The 9,074-nt window shown below is 32.8% G+C and overlaps 1 protein-coding gene across 1 annotated transcript in view; it reads left to right on the forward strand.

Annotated features, from left to right (window-relative positions):
* Positions 1-8,785, forward strand: part of LOC111501931 (nose resistant to fluoxetine protein 6) — an 84,457-nt gene extending 75,672 nt beyond the window's left edge. The window contains exons 12-13 of the transcript XR_012465221.1: positions 3,223-4,388; positions 8,123-8,785. The gene's annotated coding sequence lies outside the window, so the exon portion shown is untranslated. The remainder of the gene's footprint in view (positions 1-3,222; positions 4,389-8,122) is intronic.
* The last annotated feature ends 289 nt before the right edge of the window (positions 8,786-9,074 follow it).

Consider the following 9,074-nt stretch of genomic DNA (forward strand, 5'->3'; position numbering starts at 1 on the left):
TAAAAGATCAGTTCTGAAAGAAGGTGGAGAGATTATTACTCTGTGGCGGAAATTAATATTATGAATATATACACGAAACGTTATTTTCAGGTGTAAACAGAAAGGTGTACAAGTTATCATACTAGAAGAAATAAAAGTCGGGCAAATTTCGTTTCAGTTATTCACATTTCTTTGCCCTGACTTTTCATTCCATTCCATTCCATTCCAGATTCAATATCACTAGATTTGTCTATAAAAGGTAATAGTCCTTATAAGCCAAACCAATAAACTTTCAATTTTTGTGATATGTTCTTCAAACACAAAGAATACTTTCGAAAGGGTTTATATTTTCATGTGAAATAAAGATAGCTCAGTAAACCAAAATAATAATCTAGTGCCGAAATAAAAACTGAACAAATATCTTTTCCGTATATCACATCACCGTATAGCCCTGATTCATGATTCCGTTTTTTGAATTAAGTCGTAACATATTTGTCATTAACAGCAGATTCAACAGCACTAAATTCGTCTATGAATGATAATAGTTCTTATTAGCCAAACCACCGTATAATGTTCACTTCTATACGGTGGCCAAACCAATAAACTTTCAATTTTCGTGATATGTTCTTCTAACACAAAGGATACTTCGAAAAGGTTTATATTTTCATGTAAAATAAAGATAGCCCGGCAAGCCAAAATAATAATCTAGTGCCAAAATAAAAACTGAGCAAATATCGTTTCTGTATATCACATTTCTTTGCCCTGACTCATGATTCCATTTTTCGAATTAAGTCGTAACATATTTGTCGTCAAAAAGCAAAAGATTCAACAGCACTAGATTTGTCTATGAATAGTAATAGTTCTTGTTAGCTAAACCACCGCGCTTATAGTGTTTACTTCTATGCGGTGGCCAAACCAATAAACTTTCAAATATAATGTATCCTTGTGTTCATATATCGATTTCGGCTTTGAAACCATTTTCAAGATCTCAACAGTATGGTGTCAGATCTCAATCTGCCACGTCCCCCAATGGTATGATATCACTCGCTACAGACAGGGCGATATCAACTTTTTTCATATAGAAAGGGGGTCTTCTGATCCTTCGCTTGAAAGTTATTTCAATTCTCTATACAAGTACTTTTACCGTTTTGAATTTGGTTAATCGGTTTCGAAGTGATTGATATATGAATTAGAGACTAGGAAGAATTGTAATTCGTATCTTTGCAACTGAAGAAGAATTGAAACGGCTCCAAAGAGTTATAACAGGTTACACAAAATATGTAGGAGAAAGAAATTGTTCACGGAAATGAGTCTTATTCAGAATGAATTTGACAAAAAAGTTGACTATGTAGATAAAAATCCACAGCGTGTTACTCCAGTAACAGAGTTGATGTTCCGAGTTGATTAGCCGTAGTCTCTTAGCCTTAGGTCAAGTTTTTCTTATTGGTTATTTCCTTTTAATAGGGAAATAATTACCTTCGCAAGAGATTATTTTCATACATTTGATACTGATAATGGTATCAAAGGGTTGAGATTTCCGTTCATTAGGACATTTACTATCAATTTTTTAAATCTCTTAGCTTCAGTGTTGACTAGTTTAGGTTAACCGTCAGATTTTATTTCATTACTGTAAAATTTTTATAAATTTTACAATATGCATCTAATAGACTGATTTGATTTATAAATAAAAGTTCAAAATATAATTTCATATTCCCCTAACAACCATAGCTCACTTCAGTATACCGGTAACGTAAAAAAAGCGACAAAGTACATCTGTGAAGGGTTTGCTGTCTACAGACACTAGAATAGAACCTCTTCCTCTTCATTATTTTTAGTTTCAGTGAAGTCAAAAGGTGGCTGAACTGATTCTGATTGACATATTTTGAAATGGATTTAATTTGAATGTTTTTTCGAATGTTTTTGCTTAAATAGATGGTTGTTTTTTGCGTGGTTCTTCAAAAATTCGTCAAATCAAGGTAAATATTCCAAAATATGTGATCTAATAGTCTCATTGACGAAGAGTTACCTTGTTCAAATAGAAAATATTTAATTTTAAATTTTATAAACAGTACTAACATACTATTTTGTTTTTCTGTTATAAAATGACTTCTGAATAGTTAACCCAATGTAATTGAATTAAATTTATTCTGTCAGAGAACAAACTGAATGAATTCATAATTGAAAGTAATTATTTAGTATTTTTTTTCATCCAGTTTGTATTTAAATGAAGAAAACTCTGTACATGGCCTACACATCATTTTAAAGTTTTTACTTTTTTTATTTTTTCCTTCGGAACTTTTGGACTTTCTATTTACTCAATGACAGAGAAGTAGTCGACCAAAAGGTTTTATTCCAATCTTCTACCATCTTAATTTGTAAAATAAAACTAAAACACCCCCTATACCTATATGGTCAATATTATGGATCAATATACATTGATCAATATATTGAAGGTCTTATCAATAGGCTTCAATGTAGCTTAAATAAGCTCTAACAATACAATTTCTACTATGACTGTTGTTTGTGCTCAGAAAGTACGTGACCTGTTGTACAAATTTTTATTTTTATTACCTATTTTTCCATTTTGAGAGATTTAGCGTTCTTACTTTGACCAAGAAGAAAAGCCCTGTAGATTGTTGGGCTCTTGTTTCAACCTGAAGCTCTCATTGAAATTATTATGCAAGCTTGTAATTTTCTTCATTTTGTCTAAGCAAAGACTGGTTTGAAAAAAATCAATACATCATCGACTTTTTTCCATAGCTATAGAATCAAGATATTGACCGTCTATGAGCTACTTGAATCAAAAATCATGAATTTTTATAAGGTAGCAAAAGGTGTCCCTTCATAGAGAATAAAGTTTTGAAGAATCTCTCATTTCTCAACAAACTTTGTTGCAGGCGTAAATTGGTTGTAACTGTTTGTGTGAATTACTTTGGGGATCTTAAAATTCATATTCTCTATATTTTTATCATTTCTTTTCTTCAGAAAGAATACAAATCTTCGCAGTTGTTAATGTGTCCAATTATATCAAATGCAAGACTTTCAGCTAACGGAAAAATATATTCATGACATTGAGAAGCCTTGTTGAGTTCCTTCATGAAAGGCCTTCTATTTTTTTAGAACCCAACTGTTGTGGAGTATACACTTTAAATTTGTGATATCTTAAATATTTCTTCCTGTTGTGCAATTCTATATTGCTTGTTCGAATAACTTGAAAACAAATAAATCATTTTATATCTTCAGGTTTACAATGGCAAGAGCTCTCCTCGAAAACGAAATCATCTACATGAGGTGTACCCTCTGCGATAACTTCTTATCCGTACCCCCCATCAAAATTCTTTCAGCTGACGGTAAAGAAAACCAGTGTGGGAGATGCAAAGACATCGAATATAAAGGATCAGTAAGAAATCTATGCTTCGAAAACCTCGCCAAACACCTCTCATTCCCTTGTATATACAAGAACTGCAATGAGATCATTCTTTGGACTGAAATTGAAGAACATGAAAAGACATGTCAGTATAAGAGCATACGTTGTCCTATTTATTACCAACATAAATGTCAGGAAGTAGTCGAGATTGCTCAATTCGAGAACCACATCAAAAAGAAACATCCCACCAATATTTTTTTTGGTAATGTGCTTAAGAGAGATATTGGAGTACTTTCCTCCACAGTCCATTACTTGAAGGCTGACACAGGGGATTTCATTATCTATATACTACAAGACCATATTTTTGTTGGTAGTTTAGGCCCTATCAAAAGGTACAACAAGTACAATGTACAAATATCTTCTCATTCCTCGACACAGATATCCCTTTCTTACAACGACCAAGATATAGTTGAGTTTGACGAGAGACTCCACTGCTATAAATGCAAGAGAGGATTGTGCAGTTCAAAACATCACTTACATTCCAGAGATAACCCAAAGACTACTGACAGAGATTCTCTAATTATCAACAAAAACACCATAATCGAATTATTTGGTAACCCTCAAAAAATCCTTCTGAGTGTTACACTAGTTGACGGAGATTTGCAAGACCTTCCTGAAGTTACCATGACTCGGAGTAGAGTTGACAGAGAACAAATACTGGATCGTAACAGTTTGGTGATTACTCGCTCTTTGGAGTGCATCATTTGCTTGGAATATTTGGTAGGTGATATCTACACTTGTGCATCGGGTCATCTTATGTGTCAACAGTGCAAGCAGAATCACAGAGACTGCCCTCTCTGCAAAGTTAGGCTAGGGGAGGCAAAGTGTCTACTTGCAAAAAGTTTTTCAAAGGACATCCAGCTTGTTTGTCAGACTGAAGGATGCAATTTCATTGGTAACCTGGAGAGGTTGGCTTTGCACGAAAAAAACTGCCCTGATCTATCAGGGAAACCTAAGGACGAAAAAAAAATTATGTAAAAAAGTAAGTATAACTTAATATTTATTAACAAAATTGTGGGTGTTCACATGCTGTGGAATATTTGGAATGATGAACATTGAAATCAGCAATGATCCACTGATCATACTGAATATATTGCTACCTACGCCTCACTAATGTGCTGACTAAAAATGTAACAACCACCAGCTAGATATAACTTCCGTGTGACTTTTCGAGTGGTTAAAACACGTGGAACTTCACTATTTAGGAACTCTTTCATTTGCAGAATTGCGTTTATGTGGAATAGAATAGAATATCCTTTATTCACCATAAAAAAATACAATAGTATTATATGGTTTTGTCAAATATCATATACCATAAGAATACCATAAAAACACTAAATTAATAAATAAAAAATAAACAAATAAGGAAATGAGATGTGAACAATTTCAATATAAATGTCACTGTCTACGTAGATTGTAAATTCAAAATATTAGTTGGTGTTGAAGTCAAATGATAAGAATTCGTCGATACTATAAAAAGCGTTTTCCAGGCAGATATTCTTCATATAATTTGTAAACGAGGCTGTATTTAAGTTTTTTATATCTTTTGATAGTTTGTTAAATAAAATAGGATCATAATTTTTCGAAAAACAGCAGTGATTTAGTCTTGTGAATTCAATTTTAATCTGTTGTGATTGTCTGGTGTTATGTGAATGAAAATCGTTTTGATTCAGATATAAATAAGGATTTTTTTGCATAACTTATACGCGAATAGACGTAAAGAGAAGGTAATGTAAACATTTCATTATTAATAAATGTTGTTTTAACGTCTTCTTGATAACCCAGTTTGAAGATAACTCGCAAAACTTATCTTTGCAGTCCAAACACTTTTTTTGCATGAGGCGAGTGTCCCAGAGTACTAAACCATAAGATATATGGAACATAAAAAGTGAATGATAAGCAGTGATAATGGTTTCAATAGATGAGATGCCCATTAAACGTCTTATAACATAAATGCTCGTTGCCAATTTTTTGCAAATAAAATCTACATGTTTTTCCCAAGAGAGCTTTGGATCCATTTGGAATCCAAGAAATTTAATTGATTCATTTTGGTGTATAGACAGTTGTTTGTGTGTAAAAAAGTAATGTTGCGTTTTATTAGTATTCAATTTTAATTTATTATTTGTCAGCTATCTATTAGCATTCGATTCTGCTACTTTCATTTCATTAACTATAGCCTCGTAATTTGGAGCAATAATGATGTGTCGTCAGCAAATTGCGTAATCTCAGAGTCATCTTCAGTTTTGAAATCAATCACATAAATCAAGTATATTTCTTTCATATTTCTTTGGTATCAGATGCCTTATTATTCAAAAACATGTATTGTCTATGTTCCGATAGATATGATCTAACAAGGTTAATTGAGTTTTCCTCAAATTTGAACCTCTCCAATTTTTTAAGCAGAATTTCATGTGTCACACAATTGAATGCCGCCTGAAGATCGCAGAACACTGTTCCTGTGTGGACAGGTTCTGAAATCCCATGACGATTTTATCTACCAGCTGCTTACACCACCCAGACTAAACGTTTGGTCCTAAGGACAAGTTCCTTTAGACCAGGGCCTATCAACCCTGATTTTGTTTTTTCTTTCCCTGAACCCTTGAAAAGCCACATAAAGTAGGAACTTCGATTGTGTCACTAAAATAAACTAACTAGATAGAAACAAGAGAAAATTGGCTAAAACTCTCATGCGAGGAACTCAACATTTGTTTTGGTATATAAAATGTTTTTACTAGGATTAGGTACTCTTAGCTAGTGGAATTATATTCTCATGTGTAAACTGATAATTATATACATTCCATTCTTCACATAATAATTACTTCTTGATGGTATGTACATAAGTACATGTAACATAATATCTGAGATTTTTTTATGAATTCTTTACAATCGTTTCCTAACCTTTCTAAGTAATTTTTACTAAAAGTTTGACCGTTGACACTTTGACAGCTCCATCCACATCAGTGTTGCCAATGTTAATTGCATTAAATACTCCAAGACTTGGAACAAAATACATTATTCCATAATGTAAATGATTAACGAAAATCCGCGCACAGCCTACTCTGACCCAAAGACTTTGAAAAATTGTTATGTTAAGTGATACAATTATTGATAATAAATGTATATATATTTTATGGAATGAACAGATAACATAAAATAACGGAAGAAAAAAAATCCATGCCTATAACAATTTGAAAATATTCACTGTGAATAACAATAAGTTTCAATGAGTAGGAATTCTTGTGAAAATATTAAAGTTCACTTTGTAGATTATATCAAAATAAAATAAGTACCCTATACAAAATTTAAAAATATACAAAAGTAACACACTCGTAAATCATCACAACGAAATATTAAAAATCTATTTTATTGTTAAAACCACTGAAAACAACCAGTTAGTTCGTTTTGTTGTGAGTGATGAAGATACGTACGATCTGGATCATATCAAAATAAGCAGGGGGTTCATTTGAAAACTTCTCACCTCGCATATATCGAAATCTGAATAATTGAGAAAGAAAGGAAAAGATGTGTATTCTAAAATGGAGTTAAGTTCAAATAAATATTAAAGTGAAAGACGTCTTGAGAGGACTGGCGACTCCCTACGCCAGTAACCATGCTGGATGTCAACGAGGTCGTCAGTTCGACAATAGATGGGTATATTTCATCCGAAGGGCTCCCGAAAAGGTGGCGACACGTAAAAAATGTAAGTGTGTTTTTTTTTAAGACAAAGTGAATGAAAAACTTAAGGTGGCAGTATTGCCTCGTGTAAGACAGCTGCGCCCTCGAACGAAGCTTCTATTCACTATGGACAAGAGGAGTCGGACCAAATGCGCTCGAATAAGCAGCTTCTCCTACTCCTTTGAAGAAAAAACTCAAAGAGGCTATCCTGATTGGACAGCGGACTCCAATTCCAATAAATTTTAATCCTAATATTTTGTTTGTATCGTCTGTTTTTACCTTTTTTGGGGGCTCGATTGATGTCATTTCAAATGTACTTGGTCTTTTTGTCTGTAATTTTGTATTTTATGGCACAGTTAATACCTACTTATTATTATTATTTATTTTTCGAGTGTTTAAAAAAAAGCTGACGATGCATGTAAAATAGAGAAACGCATTTTACAGATATTTCAACAATTGAATCGACGAGAGAATTTGAAAAATTGCCGACTACTCACATTTGTATATCCTATGTCTCTTCAATAAACATTAAAGATAAGCTTGCCGAATAAAATACGTGTTTTATCACGTATTTTGTTGATGTTGCATGTGCATTATTCTCTCATCCAGGGCCGGATTCAGAGGAGGGCAGGCTTGGCTACTGCCCCGAGGCCTCTACAGGAGAGGGGTCTCCACAATAAATGAAGATGAAAAAATATTAAAATATTAACAGGTAAACTAGATTTCAGCGAAATCATCAATGACTTTCCGTCGAAAAAAGCTCTGAGTTCCATTCGTTAACGCGATAATTTAGTTTTTAATGAATTACTACAATATTCCAACAATGAAAAGACTTGACACAAAAAAATTATATCTCTCATTTGGAAAATAATTAATTATTAGGGGCCTCCACTCCTCCGTTACTCCAGGGCCTCCAGACTTCCAAATCCGGCCCTGCTCTCATGTATCCAACTCTATAGAATGGTTTGTTTAATAAGCACGAATGTCCGCAATAATTCATTGGTATTATATAAATTTATCATTTTGTTTTTTCTTCAACAGGAAGAAGAATGGAAAAAATAAATTGCTTTTAAGTTGGATGCTTGACGATAGTTTTCTCTTTTCCTCAAATACAGAAGACTGAAGCAGGTGATAAGCTTGTATGTGATATTTTAAAGGACCTTTTATATGTGTAATTGTTTTTATTCGTTTACGTGAAATTGACAATATTGTTGATGGCAGAATGATTTAGCTTCTTGTTCTAATAATTATTATTTTCACATCATTTTTTCACTACAGACATTCAACATCATTGTGTTGCAGTATTCAAAAAAATTATTTCATAAAAACCTGCCCGATTATGTTTTTTTGTTAAAAAATCATTGTTTATTCAATGGTTTGTTAATACATCTAAGCTATGAAATTAATGATGATAAAAATATAAATAATTCATAACTGTATTTATCCAAAAGCTAACATAATATCGGTGTACACAAAAATTTTAATTTTGAAGAAGCTATACATAAGCTGCCATCCCATACAATGTATTTTTTAGTATGCAGTTTGAGTTCAAATTGGCACTACCTTATTTGTTCTTATAAATGACTTGAAAATAATATGAATTGAAATCCATTCAAGAATGTTTTGCTCAGTAGTTTTTACTGTTAAAATGATCAACTTTTATATACATTTATTTTTATTAAACCCGAAAAGATTGGAAATCTATCTGTCTCTATTCAATGCAATAATTGAAACCTTGTAATGGGTGAGTTACTATATATTCAAACGGTTCACTCCGCCTGAAATGACCCTCCCGGTACTGACGAGAAGCTAGTAATCCGAAACCGGTTTATCAGTGGTCGTTCCGACCAAATGAAATCAATTTCAGCTACTTGCGACGAATCTTCCAAATGGAAGACGTTGCACACATGTGCCTGATGGTTTTACTCCAGTTTTCTGCGCGGCATCAGCTGAATTAGTTGTTGTTTTTTCGTCAAAAATCTGCCACACGTAG

This window comes from Leptinotarsa decemlineata, unplaced genomic scaffold (assembly GCF_025532065.1).
Source record: "Leptinotarsa decemlineata unplaced genomic scaffold, Ldec_3_MD MMD2_tig00000505_RagTag_RagTag, whole genome shotgun sequence".
NCBI classification, from domain to species: domain Eukaryota; kingdom Metazoa; phylum Arthropoda; class Insecta; order Coleoptera; family Chrysomelidae; genus Leptinotarsa; species Leptinotarsa decemlineata.